The sequence below is a fragment of the Pelobates fuscus genome, chromosome 7, assembly GCF_036172605.1.
Source record: "Pelobates fuscus isolate aPelFus1 chromosome 7, aPelFus1.pri, whole genome shotgun sequence".
Lineage (NCBI taxonomy): Eukaryota > Metazoa > Chordata > Amphibia > Anura > Pelobatidae > Pelobates > Pelobates fuscus.
The window spans coordinates 71,915,778-71,942,120 of record NC_086323.1 but is presented as its reverse complement, the minus strand read 5'-3'; the positions used below and the strand labels follow the sequence as shown (position 1 = coordinate 71,942,120).

The 26,343-nt window shown below is 44.0% G+C and overlaps 1 protein-coding gene across 1 annotated transcript in view; it reads right to left on the bottom strand.

The window, feature by feature from the left end:
• Positions 1-2,940, bottom strand: part of SLC35A3 (solute carrier family 35 member A3) — a 61,841-nt gene extending 58,901 nt beyond the window's left edge. The window contains exon 1 of the mRNA XM_063428415.1: positions 2,864-2,940. The gene's annotated coding sequence lies outside the window, so the exon portion shown is untranslated. The remainder of the gene's footprint in view (positions 1-2,863) is intronic.
• Positions 2,941-26,343: the final 23,403 nt, after the last annotated feature.

Below are 26,343 nucleotides of genomic sequence, written 5' to 3'. Positions count from 1 at the left end.
CACCGCACAGGGGTGGGGGCCGGGGGTGGAGGACAGTAGGTCCCCCCTTATTGTTTTTTAGCGCCCCCACTTTAAACAGTGAGCCGCCACAGGTTGCTCACTGTTTAGTGAACATGCCCCAACTCGCGGTATAGCGAGTAGGGGCATTCGGGAGATTTTAATCTCCCTTATGCCATTATGGGGGTCATATTGACCCCAATAGAGTGAGGGGGGCCTGGGGGACTTATGATGTGGCGGGGAGCGCAGCTCTCTGCCTCTTCTATAGTTACATATTACAAGAAGGGAGCTGCGTGCCCGTAACTCCCTCCTTGTAACAAACTGGACGAACAAACGAACACTGATACTCAGTGTTTGTTTGTTCGTCTGATTTTTCTATTCATTCATTCGTCTGTCTGATGAATGAATAGATGAAATTCCCGTTAGCATGTACAGGTGTTTAACTGAGCATGTGCGGGAATCTCAGTCTGTCTAGTGTGGGCAGATGACATGTCCCACAGGGACTTCACCTACCCACACAAAGATGGCGGCGCCCTGAATATAGATCGGGGCAGAAAATAAAGATGAAAAAAATAGGTAATATGGGGAGCTTAGGGGCATTTGGGGGTCAGTTAGATGTAGTGGAGGCGGGATGGGGGTTAAAAAAACAAAACGGGATTCGACCATGACAGTGCCGCTTTAAGTAGGTCTTTGTATGAAAGGTAAAGGGTCAAGTCAACTTACAGAAATTTATCAAACTCAACAAAAGTGGCATGGGGAGAAGCTCACAGTGTTCTCCCGGATCTACTTGTCATAGAATTACTTACAACTGACCTTGCCGAAGACATGGAACACTATGAAAGCATTTCCATATAACATAAAATTAGATGAATAAAAAGTAGAAAATTGTTTCTCTTTGAGAAGATTTGGACAATTTATGGAGACAGGAAAGAAAAATGAAAGATTAATACGATATAAAAACAAATTAATTCTGAGACCAAAAATAAACCAAAACTCATATTTTCTCCCTCAACCACTACCACATTGATCTGAAGGAGGAGGAGAATAATTTGTGTACAGACAATCCTCACTTACCGACCGAGCTCCGTTCCAACGACTCAGTTGTAAAACTAATTGGTCTGTAAGTGAGGGTGCGCTAGAGAGCAGGTCTATGTTTGGGGGATATTTCTGTGGTCAGTAATATCCATTTCTCAAACAAAGTGCTGCTAAGCACGTTAAATTTCATCTATTTTACTTGAGCACTTTGCTGGCAAACATAATGGAAAGCAATATCCGTAATATTAAAGCGTGGAATTTTAAAAAGCAGATAAAAATAAACTTTCCATGAAAACAACTCACGTACCTAAATTATGCTGTAAACATCTAAGTTACTATTATTGGCATTTATATAGTGCCAACATATTCTGAAGAGCTTTACAATATTATAATTGGGAAAAATATAACAGTAAATTAGACAATTACAAAATGTTACAGGAAAAACAGGTTGAGGAGGACCCTGCTCAAAACTAGCTTACAATCTAGAAAAGTTGGGCATCGAGTGGGATAGCAACTTATCAACAAGGTGGAAAAGTTACAGAATTGGGGGGGGGGGGGGGGCAAGAATTGAGAGCATCCCTTTAAGAGAGCAAGTGAAATAAAAGTTACTCTGGGAGGCCAAAGCTTTTCTCAGGTGGGTTTTGAGGGACTTTGTAAATGATTGAAGACTAGGGAGAGTCTGACTGGGGTAGACAGGCTGTTCCAAAATAACAGAGCTACCCACGAGAAGTTGCACGGGTTAGCAGTAAGGGTGCGAGCAGCGGACATAAAAAGGTCACCAGCAGCTTCATAGCAATGCAATATGAATACAGAATGTAGATAGAGTGCTACACACAAATAATACATACGTTTGAGTACTGAGATAGAGGACCGCCAATCACCAATATCAACTACAGTTAGAAACCTTCATACATTACAATGTAAGGAGCAAATTTAATTTTTTTTTTACATTTCAGCCATGAATAAGGACTAACGGGCGAAATGTTGTGTTTATTTTTTGTTAATTTGACGGTGATACATTTTTGAATTTGCGCAATACAATCATTTATAAAGATGTGTTTGCAAACAAGACAAACCCGGCTTCACCTGCATAAAAATTAAAAGCATGTGTGCCATTACACTTTATCGTTCTCCCTGCTTTTCCTTCTATAACCCCTTCTTTAAAAGCTCTTTCAAAAACCATTCAACCATCTAAGTAGCTCATTCCTAAACTGCAGTAAAAGTCCAGCAGGAGGTACACTTTAAACTAGAAACAGAGAGTACTTTTATGTACACACACACAACTTGGCACATGGGTACTAACCCATGGCCCCACAGAGAATTACACCAATCAGGTTGTGCTATAAGGGGGTGGGGGCACCACCTTAGATTCAGAGCAGCAATCTATTCTCATCAGCAGCAAAATTCAAGTCCCTGGGAGGGAAAGAGTTATCATGTGCAAATTACAATACTTTTCACTTTTGAAAAGCAGTCCTAACTTTAAATCAGATCATAAAATATAAACAATGAACTGTGAATGATTAACAGCCCAACAATTTGCATATACACTCCAAAGATCACTGTATATAGCCATATGCAAACAGTACGGTGATCCATGTGACGTGCAAGGTGAATGTGGCACGCACACATTGTTTACTGTAGTGACAGCAAGCCTTTGTCACTCCAATTGTGGAGGACTACATATCCCATGATGCTTTTAGCTAGCTTAGCAGGATATTGGAAATGTAGTGCACCCCCCAGGATATCAAAGGGTAAGCAGCGGTTAATGAATTATAGATATGTACACAAGGCAAAGAGATCCAATATTAGTGTATACAGCAGTCATACTCACACACGGTCTAAGTACTCTGCTCACTCTCCTGGCCGCCTGCAGCCTGACACATACACACACAGCACTTCCGGGATCCGGCCCCGCCCCCCAGCTAAAGGAGCCCAGCTCATCACTGAGGTGTAACACGCCTCTCACGGATGTGGCCACGCCCATCACGGATGTGGCCACGCCCACCCATTATATATATATATATATATATATATATATATATATAAATATAAGAACTGGTGGAGCGAGCCATGGTCAGGTTGTCTTATCATTCATCACTGAGCAATGGCCACACCTTGTCATTTACCCGGAGCTGGGCGGCTCATTCATTAGTCTGAGAAAAATAAGAACTAAAACAAACAAACAACCCTTCTTCTTACCTGGGATTCTCTAATTAATGGCTTTCCTTATCTGTGCACCTAGTGTACATTCTTAATTAACCCCCTGAGAGGAATTCTGTATGTAGGATAATGCTTGGGTGATAAAATATCAAACCTCTCCCTGTAGGTAAAGACATGTATATCAGGCTGGAGATAATCCTCCTCACAGACTGGTTATATAGAGCAGAGGTGCTTTAATTCTTTGGGAAGGGACACCACCAAATTAGGTACACGATGCAGGTTTGGCCATTAGCAAGCTCTTCGTTAACAATTATACAATATCAAAATAAAATACTTTGTTAGATTGTTCTTGGTGTCGCAGGGATGTCCATAACGACGAGGTTACTGGATGACGCCCAACATTGGCAAGCAAGAATGTAGGACGGAGAATAAGGGAATGGACCAGTTACTAGTGCCGAGACAGCGAAGCCCTCACAAAACACACTGGCTGTCTGACATGAGGTGGCCCATGAGGAGAGTCATGTTGTAGGGACTGAATGTTCTGTGTTAATGCCAACGAACACGACTTATAATGTACTGCAATTATTGGAGACATTTATTTTGTTTCCGCAGAATGTATACAGACTCCAGGAACCAGCACTATTTCAAAGCACTGAATATGATCATTTTCTTTTTAATTATTTAGTCCTTTCCTGCCCTCGTTTTTCATCTCATGTAATATTAAATGTCTCTTTCACTTATATTCTTCAATACTAACTACTTATTTATTTATTTTTATTAATATTATCATTTTACTGTTTAGACTGGTGCACACAGTTTCGGCGCCATTTTTAAGTGTTCTTACCCATATTTAAAGTCTATTAGCCAGGTTGTATGCTCTAGTCCATTTGAAAAAGTCTGTGGTGACGAAACACGTTATGGACATTACTATCTGATTGAATAAAGGATTTTGGTTTTACAATAATTTTTTGTACCATCACCTTTTTATTTCAACAACTTTTTCCTTTATTTATTTAATTTTTTCTTATCCTACTTTATCATCCCTACTCTCAAGAAAATCCCAGGTGGGGATCATACCACCAATGCTATCATCATAGAGCAGTGAGCGTGCTCTACACTTGTGAGTACAATTTTGTTTACTTTTATACAGTTTTTATTGTCTTATTGAGAGCACTATTTGTGGCTATTTTTATTCCTTCTCTGAGTACTTGGACAACTTGGACAACTACCTGCTGTGAACGACCTTCATCATATGCCATAAATGGGGATTATACCACTATATGCAATACACACTAGAGCTGGTCATAGCTCTCTTACATGTGAGTGCAATATCACTATTATCTACGCATTGCCTATCAAGTCTTGACATATTGCGTTATAAGCTTATTTTGTCATTCTTCTACTCACATACGGAGACTAAAGACACTCAGATCTTCCACATCCCTCAAGCATAAAGAACTTAGAAACCACAGTTGCATATACTTCTTGATAAAGAAACACTTCTATATGTGACAATTTGCACTGCTGGAACGAGATTCACAGTACTATTTCTTTAATTTTATGTGGCGCAGCCCTTCTCTGTCTTTTTCCATATATATTTGTAAGTCCACTGGTAGTAACTACCATTTATTTCAAATGGATAATATATAGAAACAAAGCTTATATGTAGAAAGATGAGAGGAGATAGCTCCTTGAGGTCGGATAGTCCGTAATCTTAAGAATGTAACCTGGGAAAATTGGATCTATGCCTTATATTTCCACAGGAGGAAAATATTTCATTCCACAAAAGCACTTGAATGAAAGTACTGGACACTTGTAACTAGTCTGTTACCAACCTCTATGTATTAACCCCTTAAAGTCATTATGGCATTCTATGCCGTCCCCATTATAATGGGCTTTAAAGCCGTTGCGGCGGCATAGAACGCTGTAACGTCTTAAGCCCCCAGGAGCTCCGCGGTACTTAACTCCACCACGATCCTCTTCGGCCCCCCAAATCAGGCCCGGGGGCCATGTGATCGCTCTCAAAGAGCGATCACATGGAAGCAATAGCTGGCTGTGGATCTGGCAGCAGGGAGACTTTATTATTAAACATGTTAAATAAATTAAAAGTGTATTTATATATATAAAATAAATATAAATATATATATATATATATATATATATATGTGTGTATATATATATATTTTTTTTTATATATATAATATATATATACATCTTATATATATGTAACGTCATACGTAGTGTATTTTAATATTAATATAAGTACATATATTAGTATTAAAATACACTTAGAATTAAGTTACATATATATATATATATATATATATATATATATATATATATATATATATATATATATATATATATATAAGATATATATATTATCTATAATATATATGTATATTATATTTATTTATACGTATAATTGCAATAATAAAATAAATAAATAACATATTTAACAAAAAAAGGAAAATAAATTATATATACATATATAATTTCATTGTAACTGTATTTTGTTATTAATGTATATATTGGTAACAAAATACATTTAGACTGACATTCTATTTATACGTATAATAACAATAATGAAATAAATAAATAAAATATTTAACAAAAAAGGAAAATAAATTATATATACATATATAATTTCATTGTAACTGTATTTTGTTATTAATGTATATATTGGTAACAAAATACATTTAGAATGACATTCTATATCTATCTATGACATTCTATATCTAAAATACAAATAACCGCAAATATATATAAATATATATAATTATATAAATGATTGCATAAGTATACATGTAGAATTTAAATACATATATATATATTAAAATTCTACATGTATATTTAACCCCTTAAGGACACATGACATGTGTGACACGTCATGATTCCCTTTAATTCCAGAAGTTTGGTCCTTAAGGGGTTAAGTAATCTTTTAACATAATTATGTGATTTTTTTTAACCCCTTAACCCCTTAAGGACACATGACATGTGTGACATGTCATGATTCCCTTTTATTCCAGAAGTTTGGTCCTTAAGGGGTTAAGGACCAAACTTCTGGAATAAAAGGGAATCATGACATGTCACACATGTCATGTGTCCTTAAGGGGTTAAATTAAAATTTGTTTGACGTGCCTGACATCCCAGACAGAAAGTGCAGAGAATTTAATTCGCAAGCACTATATTTAACCCTGTAACTTTCCAAGACACCATAAAACCTGTACATGGGGGGTACTGTTTTACTCGGGAGACTTCGCTGAACACAAATATTAGTGTTTCAAAATGATAAATTGTATTACAATGAAGATATTTTCAGTAAAAGTGACGTTTTTTGCATTTTTCACACACGGACGGTACTTTTACTGACGATTTTATTGTTATAATAAGTTTTACTGTTTTGAAACACTAATGTTTGTGTTCAGTGAAGTCTCCAAAGTGTAACAGTATCTCCCATATATAGGTTTTATGGTGTTTTGGAAAGTTAGAGAGTCAAATATAAGGCTTGCATTTCATTTTTTTTTCACATTTAAATCTGCCCGTTTGGTAATGTTGCCTTTGAGACCGTATGGTCAGGGCCGATCCTGGGCCGGTGCACGGGGTGCACTGCACCCAGGCACCAGAAGGTGGGCGGGCTGTGGCAGCTGGGGCTCCACAGTGCTGCAGAAACACACTCACGCTGGGGGGCCTGGAACAGCACTTCACTGTGTTTCTGGTTCAAAATGGCTTTATTCAAACATAAACATTTCAGGGCGTGCCCTGAGCATTGTATAACAGCATGAATCTATAGATTGAACAAGCAAACAGAACATAGTGGACGCGCAGGTCCCATCGTAGAATGTGTGAACATCACTCGAAAAATGTTATGTACTATACAGATATGGTATTTGATTACGTTTAACACGTTAGGGTAGTCATATGAGTGACCGGTTTGCTGCTCGAGGAGAGGTATACTCGTAAGTGTGGATTTTGTGTCTGCCTATTGGGCTCCATTAACGGTACCTTATCACCTCTAGGCCTCTTACTCTTCGGGATGATGAAGGGTATCGGTCCTGCGTCATTGGCCAGTTTCTGGTCATGAGTGTGTCTTATATGCGTTATGTGATCTCAGGATAAAGGTGTTTGCTCCCATTTAGATGTGTGATTGTGAGTAAATGACACAGCTGTTAGTAATCTCGGGTTGAGAGGGGCTGTGGCTGTTATTCAATTAGTACAGAAATCATTGTTGGAAAATTTAGAGAGAAGATGAGTGAAAAATGGGTAAAGAGCGAGAGAAAGAGAGAGAGGGGACGGGAACGGGAAAGCGGATTGAAGGAAGGATGGGCAAGGTGGTGTAGAGGGGCAAGGGTCCCCATCGCCTGTGCCCATGGTATTGCACGTATCGTATCTGATGTTAGTCCCCATCCGTGTGGGGGCGCGAGGTTCCCCGGGGCTGCAGACGACCGTTCCCAGTAGTGCTTCGGTCCGCCATGTAGAGTAGCCATGGGGTCCACCTCTCCACGTGTTTGTCCTCGAGGCCCATAAGTGTGGCCTGCAGTGATTCTGCTCTATATATATCTTCTACACGCTCCATCCATTGCCTTATCGTCGGGATATTTGTTTGTTTCCAGTATAGCGGAATCAATGACTTAGCCGCGTTAATTAGGTGTCTACGAATGTTTTTCCTATATACTCCTATGGGGTCAGGCGTGGAGTGTAGGAGGACCGCCTCTGCATTGAGGGTTCCTTCCGTCCCCAAGATTTCCCCTATTTTCTGTAGAACTTCGTCCCAGTACGGCTTGATGAGTGAGCAGTCCCACCAGATGTGTAGCGGCGTTCCCCGCTCATCCCCACATCTCCAGCATGTGTCAGGTATATTCGGGAAGATCCTGTGTAGACTGTCAGGCGTTCTGTACCAGAATGAAAGGAGTTTATAGTTCGTTTCTTGATATTGGGAGCTCGATGAGCATTTGGGACGCGGTGAAGGATGTCTCCATCATGCGTTCCCAGCGCCTGCGGAATTGGTCGTTGTTGGTGAGGTGCCCTACTAGCATGTGTTGATATAATAATGATATTGCCTTATCTAGGGTAGTCTTGTGTCACAGAGTGTTTCGAACCAGGTTAAGTCCCTATGTAGCTTTTCCTTGTCCGGGAGTGTCCGATAGTATGATCTGAGTTGCATATAACAGAAGGTTTGTAGGCTGGTAGGTTGGTCGCCCTCCATTAGTTCCCTCAGAGGGGTCACGCCCGTGTTGGTTAACACCCTATGTATGGGGAAGGATTCCCCCTCTCCAATGAAGGACCATGCCGCCTGCGGAAGCCCTCCTCCTATCTGAGGATTGTGCGGTATTTGGGTCATCGGGCTTGGTGTTTGAGATATGTGGGGGGGCTCTCCTAATGGTATCCCACGCTTTCAGTGTCTGCGCAACAGTAGAGGTTGGTTCCAGAATCACCCTTGGTATCCTCTTCGAATTCCACACTGATGTCAGAAAGGAGGGGCCGATATGGTGTTTGTCTAGTTCAATCCATTGTTTATGCACCGGTTGGGTATGCCACTCCAGTACACGTTGTAGTACTGTCGCATGGTGGTATTTGCGGAGGTCGGGGAGCACCAGTCCCCCCCATGCTCGAGGTAAGCATAAGACGTCCTGTCGGATTCTCGCCTGTTTCCCATTCCAAACGAACTTCACCATCGCGGACCAGAGTGAAGCGAAGTATGCCGTCGGTAGGGCCTGCGGGATCGTCTGATATACCGTATTTTTCGCTCCATAAGACGCACTTTTTTTCCCCTCAAAAGTGAGGGGAAATGTCTGTGCGTCTTATGGAGCGAATATGATGCTTTACTTACCTGTCTTGCAGCGTTGGCCGGCAGCACAGGGCGCACCGCGGTAGTGGAACTTGAATTTCATGTTCCGGTTTCCGGCGGGACTGAAAGGAAGTGCGCACAAGCTGAGTGCGCACTTCCTTTCAGTCCCGCCGGAAACCGGAACATGAAATTCAAGTTCCACTACCGCGGTGCGCCCTGTGCTGCCGGCCAACGCTGCAAGACAGGTAAGTAATTATAGGACAAGGGGAGGGGGACAGTATGGGAGGGGGATGAAGTCTATGGGGAGGGAGGGGGATGAAGTCTATGGGGAGGGAGGGGGATGAAGTCTATGGGGAGGGAGGGGGATGAAGTCTATGGGGAGGGAGGGGGATGAAGTCTATGGGGAGGGAGGGGGATGAAGTCTATGGGGAGGGAGGGGGATGAAGTCTATGGGGAGGGAGGGGGATGAAGTCTATGGGGAGGGAGGGGGATGAAGTCTATGGGGAGGGAGGGGGATGAAGTCTATGGGGAGGGAGGGGGATGAAGTCTATGGGGAGGGAGGGGGATGAAGTCTATGGGGAGGGGGGGGATGGAAGTCTATGGGGAGGGGGGGATGGAAGTCTATGGGGAGGGGGGGATGGAAGTCTATGGGGAGGGGGGGGATGAAGTCTATGGGGAGGGGGGGGATGAAGTCTATGGGGAGGGGGGGGATGAAGTCTATGGGGAGGGGGGGGATGAAGTCTATGGGGAAGGGGGGATTGAAGTCTATGGGGAAGGGGGGATTGAAGTCTATGGGGAGGGGGGGATGAAGTCTATGGGGAGGGGGTGGGTGAAGTCTATGGGGAGGGGGTGGGTGAAGTCTATGGGGAGGGGGTGGGTGAAGTCTATGGGGAGGGGGTGGGTGAAGTCTATGGGGAGGGGGTGGGTGAAGTCTATGGGGAGGGGGTGGGTGAAGTCTATGGGGAGGGGGTGGGTGAAGTCTATGGGGAGGGGGTGGGTGAAGTCTATGGGGAGGGAGTGGATGAAGTCTATGGGGAGGGGGTGGGTGAAGACTATGGGGAGGGGGTGGGTGAAGACTATGGGAGAGAGGAGAAGACTATGGAAGGGGGGGACACTATGGGACAGGGGAGAAAAAAAATATTCTGTACAAACTGTCCCATAGTAAGAAACACTATGGGACAGTTTGTTCAGAATATTTTTTTTCTGGGTTTCTTCCTCTAAAAACTAGGTGCGTCTTATGGTGAGGTGCGTCTTATGGAGCGAAAAATACGGTAGATATAATAGCCGTGCTAGTATATTCATCTTAAGAATTGCGATCCGGCCGAACCACGAAATGTGCGGGTATGTCCACGTTTTTAGATCCTGTTGGATTCGTCACATCAACGGCAAGAAGTTTGTTTGGTACATGTCACCCAGGTCTCTGGTCATTGTTATACCTAGATACTGCATGTGGTGTGAGCACCAGCGGAATGGGAACTGGTTTTTCAGCGTGTTTGCTTGGGCTGTCGGAACGGTGATGTTGAGTACTTCACATTTATTCATGTTCAATTTGAATCCTGAGACCTCCCCGTAGTTCATGATCATAGTGACTAAGTGGGGCATTGTTGCCTCCGGGTCCGTGATGAAGAATAAAAGATCATCCGCGTATGCCGCTACTTTGTTTGTTGTATTACCGTTTTTGAAGCCCGTGATCACATTCGAGTTGCGCACCGCTTCCAGGAACAGTTCGAGGGCCAGGGCGAAGAGCATGGGGGAGAGTGGGCACCCCTGTCGTGTCCCATTGTGGATCGGGAAGGAATCGGTAAGCGCTCCGTTCACTCTCACCTTCGCATTGGGGCAGTGGTAGAGCGCATCAATCCATTTCATCATGTTCCCTCCGAAGCCCATTTCCCGAAGTGTGGTTACAAGGAATGTCCAGTCGACCCGGTCGAATGCCTTTTCCGCATCTGTCGACAGTAGTAGGAGCTTATCAGTGGACTTCTTCGCCAGGTGATGGATGGATTGTACTCTAAGGGTGCTGTCCCTAGCCTCCCTCCCAGGGATTAACCCTGTTCTGGGTGGACCAGTCTCGGGAGTATTCTCCCGATTCTGGTGGATAGAATTTTGGTGAAAAGCTTCACATCCACATTCAGCAGTGAGATTGGTCTATAGCTGCTGCATAGTTCAGGATCCTTCCCCGGTTTCGGGAGGACCGTTATAGTTGCCGCTAGGGATTCGTGTCGTAATTGGGCACCATCTACCAAAGCGTTGAACGCGGGGGTGAGTTTCGGGAGCAGTATGGTTCGGAATTTCTTATAATAGTCCAGTGTAAAGCCGTCAGGACCCGGGGCTCGGCCCGTTTTGGCGGACTTGAGTGCACCTGCTACTTCGGCTTCCGTGATCGGTGTATCCAGTAACTCTGACTCCCCTTGCTGCAATCGCGTCCTTACGCGCGATTCAATGTAGCTCCGTATCCTGTCCCGTCTGGTTGCCATCTCCTCTGGGAGTGTAGGTCCCGGGATGTTGTATAATGAGGCGTAGAACGAGCGAAACTCGGACGCTATTTTATCCGGGAATTGTGTGGTCATGCCATTCGACGTCCGTAGCTTATGGACTTGGGTCATACCCTGGGGTCCCCTAAGCATTCTGGCCAACAGCCTCCCTCCTTTGTTGGCATGTTGGTAGAAGAAGGCCTTCAAACGCTGTATGGAGCTGTAGTATCGGGTCGTCATGTGGGCATGTAGCGATCTTCGGGCCTCCAGCAATTCCTTATATGTCTCTTCGAGGTGGGAGCGTTTGTGTTGCAATTCAAGGACATTAATGCGCGTCAGGAGATCCGTCATTTGTCTCCGGGATTCTTTTTTCTTTTTAGAGGCTAGGTGTATCAGTGTATTTCTGAGCACACTTTTGTGGGCTTCCCATATCGTGGTCGCGGAGAGATCGTCTGTGGTGTTCAGTTCAAAATAAGAAGTGAGTTCCTCGGTGACCTTTTCCTTCACCGCTGGGTCCAAGAGCAGGGAGTCCTGGAGCCGCCATGTCCAAGTGGATGGGCGCACCCTGGGGGAGTCCATTTGTAGGGTCACAGGTCCGTTGTCTGACCAGCTTGCCAATCCAATTTCCGCTTTTTGGATGGTGTCAAGGTGTTCCTGTTGGAGGAAGATATAGTCAATCCTTGCGTATCGCTTATGTATCACTGAGTAGTGGGTGTATTCCCTGTCCGCCGGATGCATTGCGCGCCAACAGTCCACCAGCCTAAGATTCTTAAGCGATTTCTGTATGCTGCGGAGGGCTCCTTGGGAGATGCTACTGTGCCCCGTGGACGAATCTATTAGAGGGACGAGGGGTACATTTAGGTCTCCCCCAACGATCAATGTGCCCTCTGTAAATGAGGAGAGTCTGGAGAGAGACTTACGTATGAAGTGTGATTGGTTGTTGTTTGGAGCATAGATCATCGCGAGTGTGTACCTACGGTCCTGTATGTCTCCCTTGAGGAACAGGTATCTGCCGTTGGGGTCGACCATCCGTTCCACTTCCTGGAACTGTAGTTTAGCATGGATGAGGACCGCCACACCTGCCTTACGTGCAGTCGGGTGGACGCTATGGGCCGCATTGGGGTAGTGTTTGCTTTTCAATAGCGGGGCATGTTCTTCCTTAAAATGTGTTTCCTGAAGAAAAGCAATAGATATGTGTCTAGAGCAGTGGTAGTCAACCTTTTTCTACCTACCGCCCACTAATGCATCTTTTTGGTTGAAAAAATTTCCTTACCGCCCACCAGTTTTCGCGCAAATGCAGAATATTTTTAAGAAAGGGGGGTGTTTTTAAAAAAAATAAATGTACGTACATTTATCTTTTTATTTCTACTTAATGCAGGTTTATAAGGTTTTTAACTTTATAACGTTTAATGAGAAAACAATAAAGTAAATTGAAATTACCTTTACTAGTGATTAATGAGATCCTTGAGGTTGATGCTGCGAGACTAAATATTTGATATCTGGTTCGATTTTCGTAAGGAACAAACAAAGGTCTCTTTCAGTGATATTCAGACGACTTCTCTGTTTGCGCATAATATGATTTCTCATTTGTGCGTCAGCTCATCTCCTCTCCCTCCTCAATTCCCCTCCCCACCTTTTATTCCCCTTTTTTTCTATTTTTTAACCGTCCTTATAGCAATGCCCAGTAGGAAGGCTGAGCTAGGTAGCCCACTTACTATAGTCCACTATAACATACAGACACACACACAGGACACACACACAAAGACACAGACAGGCACACATACAAAGACACAGACAGGCACACATACACACACACACGTATGTGTGCCTGTCTATGTCTTTGTATGTGTGTCCTGTGTGTGTGTGTCCTGTGTGTGTGTGTCCTGTGTGTGTGTGTCCTGTGTGTGTGTGTCCTGTGTGTGTGTGTCTTGTGTGTGTGTCTTGTGTGTGTGTCTTGTGTGTGTGTGTCCTGTGTGTGTGTGTCTGTATGTGTGTGTCTGTATGTTATAGTGGACTATAGTAAGTGGGCTACCTAGCTCAGCCTTCCTACTGGGCATTGCTATAAGGATGGTTAAAAAATAGAAAAAAGGGGAAAAAAAGGTGGGGAGGGGAATTGAGGAGGGAGAGGAGATGAGCTGACGCACAAATGAGAAATCATATTATGCGCAAACAGAGAAGTCGTCTGAATATCACTGAAAGAGACCTTCGTTTGTTCCTTACGAAAATCGAACCAGATATCAAATATTTAGTCTCGCAGCATATACATACAAACTAACAGGCACACATACAAACAGACATGCACACACACATAAGACATACATAGACACACACACATGCAGACACACAAACAATGACACATACATACAAAGACAAGACACACATACATACAGACAGACACATACACACACACACAAGACACATACAGACACACATACGACACACACAAGACATACATACAGACACAGACAGGCACATATACAGACACACAAGACACACATACATACACACACAAAGACACAGACAGGCACACATACACACAAGACACATACATACAAACAGACACACAGACATGCACACACACATGCAGACATACATAGACACACACACATGCAGACACAAGACACACATACAATGACACATACATACAAAGACAAGACACACATACATACAGACACACACACAAATATATACACAGACAGACACATACACACACACAAGACATACATACAAAGACACATACAGACACACACACACATATATACACAGACAAGACATACATACAAAGACAAGACACACATACATACAGAGACACACACACACACATATATACACAGACAGACACATACACACACACAAGACATACATACAAAGACACATACAGACACACACACACACATATACACAGACAGACACATACACACACAAGACATACATACAAAGACACATACAGACAGACACACACAAGACATACCTACAAAGACACACACACACACACACATTATATTTAAGTCACCCTCCTGTTTCCTGGTGCAGGAGGGTGACTTTCCCTGGGGTCCAGTGGTGGCTCAGGTGGATGGGAGTCAGAGTTCCCACTCTGACTCCCTGGTGATCCTCCCGCGCGGCTCTCAGTTTTAGCTGGGAGGAGTGACCGGGGAATCACTTCCTCCCAGCTCTGTGATGTCATCACAGGGGGCCCGGTCGCGCTGTTAAAGCGCCCAGCGCTGACCGGGCCCCCTTACAATCCGCATCCATCGGGTGGCCCTGACAGCATGGGCCACCCGATGGACACTTTGGAAGGCGGCCCCGGCGGTTTACCGGGCGGGCCAGAGCCGCAAATGGTCACGGCGGTACCCAGTCGCACGGGTACCGCCGGCTCGCACCCGCCCGCCCGATCAACCTGGAAATCCCTACCGCCCACCTGGAATCCTGAAACGCCCACTAGTGGGCGGTAGGGACCAGGTTGACGAACCATGGTCTAGAGGATAGTTCCCGAAGGAGCTGCGATCTGCGCTCCGGGATATTTAGACCCCTGCAGTTCATGGTTGTGACGCGTAGAGGATCAGGTTCGTAGGCCATTTGTGGTGGGTGGGATTGGTTTGTTTGCACTTCCAGGCGGGGTCTGCTGTCGAGGCGTACCTCATCCCTGTAGGAGATCCGCGGGCACAATGGCAATGGGAGGGGGGGGAATTGTGGGGAGGCTGGGGGGGTTGGGTCGGAGTGGTGGGGAGGGTGGGGCAAGGGATAGAGAAGAGTGTGAAAAGAAATATGGAAAGACCCCTGTCTGCACGACTGTGCAGGCGGGGGTGTTAAGGTGAAGATGGATTCTCCATCCCCAGAGGGAGACGGTTACGGCACCTACGTGACCACGGCAGCAGCCGGCAGTCGGGTCTGTCAGAGAGTATCTAACGACCTCCAACTATCGACTCCCCGTGGTTCGGGTTTGTTCACGCGAACTTGTCGGGGGTTAGTGGTCGTGTCCTTATTTTATCACCAGATTAGAATGTGTTCACTGGTTGTTGTTTTAGGTTTATAAGTCCGAGATTACCTAACGGGTGTGCCACCACTATGGGAGCATTCGGATGTCTTTTGCTCGTGTTAGTGTTAGTAATGGGCCTTATCAAGGGTCCTCAACGGCTATCAGTGTTGTCGTTATTTGTAGCCTAGCTAGGGGATATCATGTGGGTGTGGAGGTGTGGGTCCCACCCCATTATATTCCTTATACGTCCCCACCCCTGGGGCGATAGGGCGCGGATGGCCGCGAGATGATGAGGGTCAACATGCGGTCGAGGGATCGGGAATTGTCGGTCGGGAAGTGTAGTTAACGTAATGTATCCAGGTAAAGTAACGGCTGGGGGTGGCGCGGTCAATCTCGGACGGGGAGTGGCGGCCGGGATCGAAATCCACGTCGTGTCAAGGCTAGGACTGGGGCCGGGAACGTGGGGAGGGCGGTGCCCCGATGGGCCGTGCTTGTCGTGCGAACCACGGGATGTTGGGCTGGGTCTGTGAAGGGGTGGGGTCACCATCAACCATCTCAATGGGGAAGCTGTCACGGCCACTGTCATGGGGAACAATAAAAAAAAATGCACATCATACATTACAGTATATTCCCTCCCCACTCAGAACATATATTAGGGCATATATACAGTAGGTGCAGCAATGAGTCCCCTTCACTTTCCCTCCAACTCCTATTCCCCTTCAGCTACTCCCTCATCCTACCCCAGCGTGTCTTTTTGTAATCGCATCTAGGCTTGCAGGGTATGGGGTGGTATCGCTCACGGTAACCTCTGACTATTCCCTCTGTATCAATGATCTATCTGTGCTAGGCATCTATTCAAAGGGGTTCTAGATTCCCATTTCTCCCGCTTCCCCCCCTACCTCCCCATCCCAGAGCTGTTGGTCTAGGCCTAAGACGCCCCTCATGCAATCATATACAGTTCTGTAAGTCCCGCCCTCCCACCCGCTCCCCACATAAGCCCATAATACTCGGTCTACCCATTGTCCACCGTCCCCCCCTGAACCTGTTGGTATGAGTCCTCCAGATTGAGATATCCCTGCCAGGATGGGTGTTCATCCCCGGAACAGACTCTTGCGCCGGCACAGTGAGGGCATGGTAGTAGGTCGGGCCAGGCGGGCCGGCCCGTGATTCTGCAACCTCGCAGGGTTCCCCATGTGGCTATCACAAGCCTTCCCCCCTCCCAAAAGAGTCTTGCGGTGGTACCACCCCCGTGGGCCATAGGTTGCGCAAAGGTGGGTGTAGGGTGGGAGTTAGCATGGCCAGTCGGTCCTTTCAAACCGGTGACCATCAGTTCAATCTCCCGTGGTCAAGTGCATGTTGCATCCCTCCCAGTCCCCACCCAAACTGTGTCAGTCTCAAGGTGTGCGCCCACCCTAAACATTCCATGGAGTCGTCATCTTGAATCAGGGGGTTGTGATCTATGGATAGTAGTTGTGTGCTACTGCGTGCATCCATGCCGTCTCGTGCAACCGGGTCTCGGGTAGCATAGTAGTGCCGAGTCCGGCGTCACCTGGGCATGGCTATTCCTCTGGGTTGGATGGGTGTGGAGGCGCATCATGTATGCGGTTCTCCCTGGGGCCCCTCCGTGGGGTCCGCGGTTGTTTCTGGGGTCTGGGTTCTCGGTCCAGTGGTTCCAGTATCCAGTCCGGGACCGCTATGGGCGGGAGGTCTAGCCTTTGGAGGAAGCGTGGTATTTCGTCCGGCCAGCGCGCAGCGACCCATTCGTTATGGTGTCTCACTTGGATGCTAAATGGGAAGCCCCATTTGTACGGGATATTGCGTTCCCTCAATGCTGTAGTGATAGGTCTGAGAGCTCGCCTAGCTTCCAACGTTGTAGGAGAGAGGTCGTTGTACAGGGAGACCTCTGCATCTTGATAACGCCACGTGGGTCGGGTCCTGGCCTGTTGCATTATGCGGTCTTTAAGGGGGAATGAGTGTAGGCAGCAGATAATGTCTCTGGGGTCCCTATCCCTGATCCTGGGTCTCAGGGCCCTATGCGCCCGCTCAAAGCGTATATCTGGCGGTGCGTCTTTCCCCAGGATTTGGAGGAAGAGCGCAGTGAGCAGTGCCTCCACATTTTCGGGTCCCTCACCCTCTGGCACCCCCCTTACCTGAATGTTGGAGCGGCGGCTCCGATTATCCAGGTCTTCCACATGTCTGCGCAGGGCCAGCAGCATGTTGCCCTGCCTAGTTAAGGCTGTGTCTGCAGCAGATGCTTGGTGCTGTGATTCCAGGGCCTGGGTTTCCAGTGCCTGGATGCGTCCGCCTTGTGCCTCCATGTCAGTGCGCAGTGCCGTGACCGCTGATGTGAGGGAGGCCGTGAGGGTGGCTGTCAGGGACTGTAGATCAGATTTGGTTACCATATTGGCCACCAGTCTCCTGATCTCTGCCCCAATATCGGCCAGAGTAGGCTGGTCGGGCTCCGAGCAGGAGGAAGCAGGGGAGACGGGCGCCATCTTGGATCCGTGCGCCTCGCGGCTCGGTCCCAGCGGAGTTTGGAGGAACCCATCCATCGGTCCTGATGGCGGTGCCGGCGGTGCTGCCCTGGGGGTATGTTGGGTCTCCTGCCTCTTTGTGCGTCCCATTTAGGCAGGCTAGCGGGTGTCAGACGGCTTATGCTGGCTCGGTGGCGAGGAGCTCGGAACTTACACGTCCATGCTTTTCGGGCGTCAGGCCACGCCCCCACTTCACTGTGTTTCCACTCACAGCAGCTGAACAAATGAAGCAGGCAGCCAGGAGGATCGAGTCTGGGGAGAAACCACCCTGGTAATCCTGCTCCGCCTGACAGCCTTTACACACAGGAAGCATGTGACCTGTTATTCAGGCAAAGCCAGCAGCCCAAGCGGGACTTAAAGATTTGCTTCCTGTGTGTGTGAAAGGCTGTCAGGCAGTGAGGAGGGGTGGAGGAGCAGGGGTGCCAGAGCTGCTGTCAGAGGGAGGGGGGTGAGCAGGGGTGGTCAGGGAGTCCAGAGTAGCTGACAGACAGAGGGGTGAGTGAGCAGGCAGTCCAGAGCTGCTGCAGTGACGGGGTGAGCAGGGAGTCTAGAGCTGTGTGAGCAGGGAGTCCAGAGCTGCTGGCAGTGACGGGGGTGAGCAGGGAGTCCAGAGCTGGGTGAGCAGGGAGTCCAGAGCTGCTGGCAGTGAGGGGAGGGGGGTGGGAGGGAGGTGAGCAGGGAGTCCAGAGATGCTGTCAGTGAGGGGAAGGGGAGGGTGAAGGAATATGAAATAATTAACCTTCCTATATTATATGTAGTTTATGATTTTATAAGGTTTATTATCAATATTGCTGAACTGAAAGGATATGAAACAGTTAAACTACTTTTTGCTTTGTATGCTTTAAATTTAATGTACGTCATAGAAATGCTGACTGTGACAGACTTACAATTCTATAGGATGTAAGACAATACTCAGGATGTCTTGCCTATTCCGAGTTAAGGATATTCCGCCCAAAAAATATTATGTTTCAATTGTCAGAATGATTTAAGGAAGTAATCAATCTTATATTCTGTATGGTATATCTCATGACTCAAGTGACTTAATTTGTATAAATATTCAATACACAGTAATACAGATTGAGAGTTTTGTCAAAGCATTTGTCCGTGTCTTATTGCTGACAATAATTCTCCATCAACGTTGATAATGGTGACCGAGAGATCCAGAATTGAGGGGAATTGAGTCCAGGACAGCATTAACCCTTTCAGCTTGGTGTCAGAAGTGGGATCAGCAAAACCATTGGGTAAGTAGCCTTTTTGCGTCTTAATTGACACTGATTGTCTATGATTCCCTTTGGTTTAGTAAGACTGTATCCAGTAGATAGGAAAGGTGTAAGGACTCTAGTTATATTGAGACCATACGAGGTCCCCGGTTTATATTGAGACTATAAGAGGTCTCCGGTTTATTATACATTTGGTCTAAATATATAGGGTTTTGGTAACCCAGGTTAGTATCTAAGATAGATACAGGGTATCTCAGGTAGATACAGGTTTTTGAGACCATAAGAGGTCTCCGGTTTATTAAGACTAGAGGTGTTCTGAGGAGCACGGTTTATAGATCTATAAGTACAACCCAAACTTCTCTTTCTCCCGGTCACCTTTGTTTGTCTTAAGTGTTCTTTGTGGGTGATTGTTTGTCTATATTGGGGACACACTTTGGTAAGTTAGTAGTGCCCCCACTCTGAGTCAGCAGTATGGGAAATGTGAGTTCAGGTCCTGAGTGACCAATATGCGTACATGTATATGTGTGTGTATGTATATATGTATGTATGTATATATGCATGTGTATATGTATAGATGTGTATATATGTATATGTGTATATATAAGATAGCAGTACTTTTAAACAAATGGAGGTTTTAAAAATACATAGGGATTAAGGAGAGAACACAGGTAACTTGTTTTTCTTTGGTTTTTATGATATATTGGGGCTGATGTGTATTGTAGTCCTTGCTGCTGCCCAGTAGTGATGGGAGTGAGCGCAGGACTTATCTTTCTGCAAGATAGCAGTACTGTATATTAGAAAAGAACTGACTCACAGGTTGTACCTGATAGACCTACTTAAATCTTTTTGCTTTATTCTTTCTGTTGCATAGAAGTATAAGTTTATTACTCTGTTTTATTGTAAGTTATTTCACATGGGATCTGTGTGCCTGGTATGATTGTTGCTTTAAATACCATAAGCCCACTACACTTTCTATGAGAGTGGGATAAGTGTAAATGTGTTAAATTGTTTAAATGATGAGCTCAGTATATTTTATACCGAGACAAAAAAGAGACACTTCATTAGTATTTGAAAGTTAATTCCCCATATGGGATTAATTGTATAGAACACCAATCAGCACATCTTCCCTGTCCTGTGTGTTTGTTGCAAAGGATCCATACTAAATATGATTTTTGTTTGAAAATAACAGCAAACATTTACATTTTCAGCGGTCCAACACATGCTTCATTTTGTGCTGTAAGCTAACCTTTTTATTGCTACAGATGCCTAGATGATCCAGTACAATAACTACTGCTTGTGTCTTCTATGTCTCACATTATGTGTTATTTTAAATTGTGGTATATAGCCTGTACCAGAGATCATGGACAAAGGTTTCTACCTGTTGTACTAAGGCTCTTGGAGACTGACCGGTCTAAGGTTTGCCATGCCTTTTAAACATGGTAAAGAATACATTTTTTTTAAGTCTCTGAGAGTTCTGAAAGATTCTGGTGAAACCATGTCTGTGTAATCCGGTCCAGATGTTTGTTCAATTTCTATAAGATTTAAGTTGATGCAGAAGCATCTCAGATTAGTTAATGGAAGTTTTATACAAATAGTTGAGTTATGAGCGCACTATATAAATGGATCATTTCTTTATATACAATACTATAGTAGATTACAGTAATGAAGTTAATTAAGAAAATGTATACATAAGAATCATTAAAATAAATCTAATATTGGTATACCATAAAAAATATGTTGTGATTACAGCTGTTAACTGTTTATTCTGTGTAAATGGTGATTGTGATAATGTGTGATAAGTGTGAAGTTTAACTGGAACGTGATTTCATTTATATGTTGCTGTGTTGTTTTAAAATTATATGTGAATCAGTTTGTCACAGTCTAGTGATACTGATAAGAATGCCAGCTAAATAACCCAGCAAATAACTGTTTTATTAGCTGTTGAATACTAGCGTTTTGGCTGAGTATAGTTAGAGTTGTGGTCTGTTATAGCTATATGGGAATGGAGATTTTGAGATGTTAGTTTAAGATTGCTTTTATATTGTGTCTATCCGTGTTTCCTAGGAGGGAGACAGAGTGTGTAGTTGCGTGCCCATAAATGTGATTTCTGTATTGGCATATCTGCTGGGTACCCATTATGTGTTTCTACAAAGATACTGTTATATGGTTTGAAATTAATTGTTGTTTATGAGCTTAGTACTTCAGCAGGATGTGCTAAAATGTGGAATGAGGTGGAAGTTGAAATGTTGAGATTATGGAAGAATAAGCAGTCTCTATTCACTGCTTTGGCATATAAGCAAGATGCAAAGGAAGAGATTGGTAATATGATTTTTGTGTTGGAAGGATGAGGCAGGTTTGATGTCTGGAGATGATATGGATCTCCTTAAAATACAGTCATGCCTTGGTAATATGTTGCCACAGTATTCCTTGCTTGTGAAATAATTGATTTCAGACTGGGCCAATTTGGGTGGCTAAGATTTTCTTACCAAGGTTATAGAAAAGGAAAATGCAGGTTGTTTTGACTTAAGAAAAGATTTAGGAAGTAAGGTTTTTAGCTCAGGGATTGCAACACTGTCCACCTACACAAAGAGGGGGAAGGGGATGGAGACAGGGAAATCAGGGTTATAGGGGCAGGGGTAACCAAGGAGGAATAGACAGGAACACTTGTTTTAACTGTGGCCAGTATGGCCACTGGAGGAATGAGTGTCCACACCCCAGGAAACCCCAGGAAACCCCACACACCCCAACAACCCCACTATTCTCAAAATATGCCCGGTAGATAAGAATAACACCAGACCCACTCCCAACACCACTGGCCAGCATATCGCTTAGTTCAGGACTTTAGAGCCCTGACTTGTTTAATTGTGCCCATTGCACCCATTGTCCCTGATGTGACATCCCTCATTACAGCCATTTCACATGATGCCACTTGTTTCACTTTCATTGATTTAAGTAATGCATTTTTTGTCTATACCTATTGATCAAGAGACACAGCTACTTATGGTTTTTATTTTTTTATTTTTTTAAAGGCTGTCAGTTTACCTGGACACGCTTACCCAAGGTTATGCGGATTCCCCAGCTGTTTATTCGTTGGTACTCCAACATACTCTAAAAAACATGGACCCCCGGTCATGGTTCCGTCCTTTTGCAAAATGTTGATGATTTGTTGTTATGTAGCCCTAGCTATGAGGCAAGCACTGTGGATACTGTCAGCAACTGTGGGTCACAAGGTTGTTAAACACAAAATGCAATTGTGTAAATCAAAGGTTGAATACTTAGGTTTTGTTCTGGCTTCAGGCACCAGACAATTGAGTCCAACACTTATTAAGGTCATTCAGATGATTCCTACACCCACTACTCGGAAGGAGTTGCTCACCTTCCTCGGCATGATTAATTACTGCTGCCAATGGATCCCTGAATGCTCCCATTATGACTCAATTCGTAGGGAGGCTGTACGTTCTGACAGCCCTGACTACCTGTGTATTATAAACCATTTCATTTGTATGCTCGGGACAACTGTAAAACCATGGCCGCGGTCTGTGCACAAGAGCACGGAGGCGGTATGCGTCCCATAGCATTCTTTTCCAGAGCAGTTTCAGTTCCGGTATAGGGTATGCCGGCGTGTCTCAGAGCATTGACAGCATGTGCAATGGCTGTTGAAACTGCTACTACTATCACACTAGGGCATCCTACAATACTTCATGCCAGTCACCAGGTCACTCAGCTGATAACAAATCTCACCACACAACACATGACAGCCCAGCGCTTAAGTGGTTATGAGATTCTTTTTCTTAATACCCAGAATCTGTCTATTGTCTATAGTCCTGTTAATTCTGGTCTTGTTTGTTTTGCATGCTATTCTCATTTCTGCATCTGACTCTGTGTCTATACCATCTAAGCCTCATAATTAGTAATGACATTTCCAGAGGAAATGCCTTGGCTGACAAAGTGGCAAAAGGAAGTTGCAGCCATAATGTTTACTATGAAATGTTTCCTGCTTTGATTTTTGGATTAAACAAGGTTTAGAGAAAGATCAGAATGATCTGTTCTCTAAAGAGGGGAGAATAGGCATACTTGAAGCAAACAGTCTTTTGTAAGATAGTGTGAACCATGTATGAGAACACATCCTAATATTCCACACAAATCACAGCACGAACATTTGCCCCCTTCAGATGCTCTTTTTACACACTTATAGATTGATTTTATTCATGTATCCAAAATTAGTAAGAATACTTACTGGTCATAGTTGATCAGTTTAGTAGATGGCATGAGGCCTTTGTGACATCTAGGGAAGATGCTAGGACTGTAGTGAAGATTATTGTTACTGAAATTATTCCCAGGTATGGCTGCTCTCTGCAAGATTGGCTCTGTTAATGGCTCGGTTTTTGCCAGTAAGGTTACCAAGGAACTTGCTAAATTCTTGCAAGTTACCTGGAAGTTTCATATACCTTATCATCCACCGAGTTCAGGGGTAGTTGAAAGGATGAATAGGACTATTAAGGAAAAGCCCAGAATTTACCCAGGAACATGGGTAAATTGGACTAGATATCTATCTACTATTTTAGCTGATATAAGAATGAATCCCCACAAGGTGACTAAATTATCTCCATTTGAGATTTTAATGGAATTACCTTTTCCCACACCCTGGGCCAGGGAACTGCTTGTTATAATGTCTAGGGATTTACAGCTAATACAAGAACAATATGTACAGGAATTGTTGATAAAACCGAATGGTATGTATGACAATGTTTCTTCACAGTTTTCCCTTACCTTCACAGGAACCTACTCATCCATACCAGCCCGGTGACAAGGTGTATATCCGTCAGCTGAACAGGACCAAGAAAGGAGGATACCCTTTTGGACCACCTGCTACTGTGATTGCTGTACCCAGAACCGCTGTCCTCACAGATTCCGATGACATCTGGATTCACGCATACCGAATGAAGCTGTGTCCAAAGAGGGGTGCCAAGGAAGACAACACCACTCCTCGCTCGGAAACAGAAGAAGTTCCCCTTAGCGAAGCATCATGGCTTTCACACCGTATCGTAGATTGAGAGGATCATACATACCTGAGACCAAGATTATGTTTTGCGCTATGCTTTCTGGAGTTGTTATACTCCCTCTGATATTGTTCCTTGAATGCCATTATGAGTACAAGTCAATGGCAAGTTTGAAACCTGTTTGTTTCTGGAGAAAAGACTCTGACATGATGAACAATTCTTCAATACCCCCAGCCCAATTAGGCCTTAGCCCCTCGTCTAGCATTCGTCACACACGCTCCCTCAAGAACTTTTCTCCACCACCTTTCTATCAGCATGTAATATGCAATCATTCATTCACTGAACGCATTTGGATGAATTGGACAAATAGTAACCCTTATAAGTACCAGTTACCCATATGGAATGTGTCCATAGCTAATGAAACCGATGCATTATGTTTGTTTGAAGGTTCATGGAAATTTTTTAGATTTTATAACGCAGAAATGTGCATAGTTAAGGTTGCTAATTACACTAATATCTGTGTCACATTATTTAATAGAAGTTCTGATGGTAAGAAGAAAAACAGGTTTTGGGATACATATTATAAGAAAATTAATAAGGTTGTATATCAATATAAACAGACAGGCCTTATTACTTTTAATAATGATTATATAACTGGTACCATTAATTGGAGAAGGGGACAAATGTTAGTCATTATGAACGACACACACCTATTCCATCCACATGTATTAATACAACTGCCTTCCTACAAGCTGTACATGTGTCATTAAAAATCACTACTCCTTTTTGTATTATGTAACACAGCAAACAAAAGGCAGAAAAGGGAATGGTATGACACACTGTTAGGAGGTGCTGGAACCACTATGGGTATACTAAATAGTTATAGATATGGAGACCCTCAAGAATAAGTTAAACATGGCCAGCATGCATATAGGGACTGGTTTCCATGCTACTGCAAACTGGGCTCCAACTGTTGTTAAATCACAGGTTACAGGATTGGATTTAGATAAATCAATGTATAATTATTTAGATAATGTAACGGTTGCAACAATGAAATTCACAACAGGTCTAAGTAATTGGAGTACTTGTGTCATCAGGTATTTATGGATGTAACAACAAAGATTGACATTAGAAAACACACTAATGATTCTTAAATTAGAGAAGATTAGAAGAATGCTTAACCTCACAGATAATTAATGGTTACTTCTAAAAAAAAACACAATCCACTAAATGCAATGAATGGTTAACTGGTAATGTTTCATATTTTTCATGCTCATGCTATTTTACACTATGTCATATATCAAAGGATGTTAAATTAGCTTGTCAATTTAACACATTACCAGTACCAGTTTATGATCTCTTTGCCATGAATTTAACCTGGTGGGCACCCACATGCACAGGGGACTATATTTTTCCCAAAGATAACACACACAGGTAGCCACACATATCCAAAAGGAGAACTCCTTAAGGTGAGTTCACAAATTCAAAATGATTTAGCCCATCATTGGTACAATGCTTTACTGGTTGGTCCCGTACTGGATCCCAGATAATGAAATCATTCTTCTATCCGCTTGTTATTGTAGCCCTGATTTTATTGTGTATGATTTTATATAACTGCCACCTTACTTGTATATTGAGGAAGAGAATACAGAAATTAATTCATAATGCAGAACAGAAACAATTGGAAGTTCTCCTCTCTGCCACTGGAGGGTATCAACCCATCTTTAAAACTGGGCCTTAGGAATTACCACATGGGAATCGAGGTGAAGAAATTAATGAAAGTCCTGCAGGGAGTGACTAGCACCCCTGAAAATACCATGTGGAAGTTTCTCTGTCCTGGTAAGATTTTTATCAATAATATGAGCAAATTGTATTATTGCTCAAAGAGGGGATTGAAGGAATATGAAATAATTAACCTTCCTATATTATATGTATTTTATGATTTTATAAGGTTTATTATCAATATTGCTGAACTGAAAGGATATGAAACAGTTAAACTACTTTTTGCTTTGTATGCTTTAAATTTAATGTACGTCATAGAAATGCTGACTGTGACAGACTTACAATTCTATAGGATGTAAGACAATACTCAGGATGTCTTGCCTATTCCGAGTTAAGGATATTCCGCCCAAAAAATATTATGTTTCAATTGTCAGAATAAT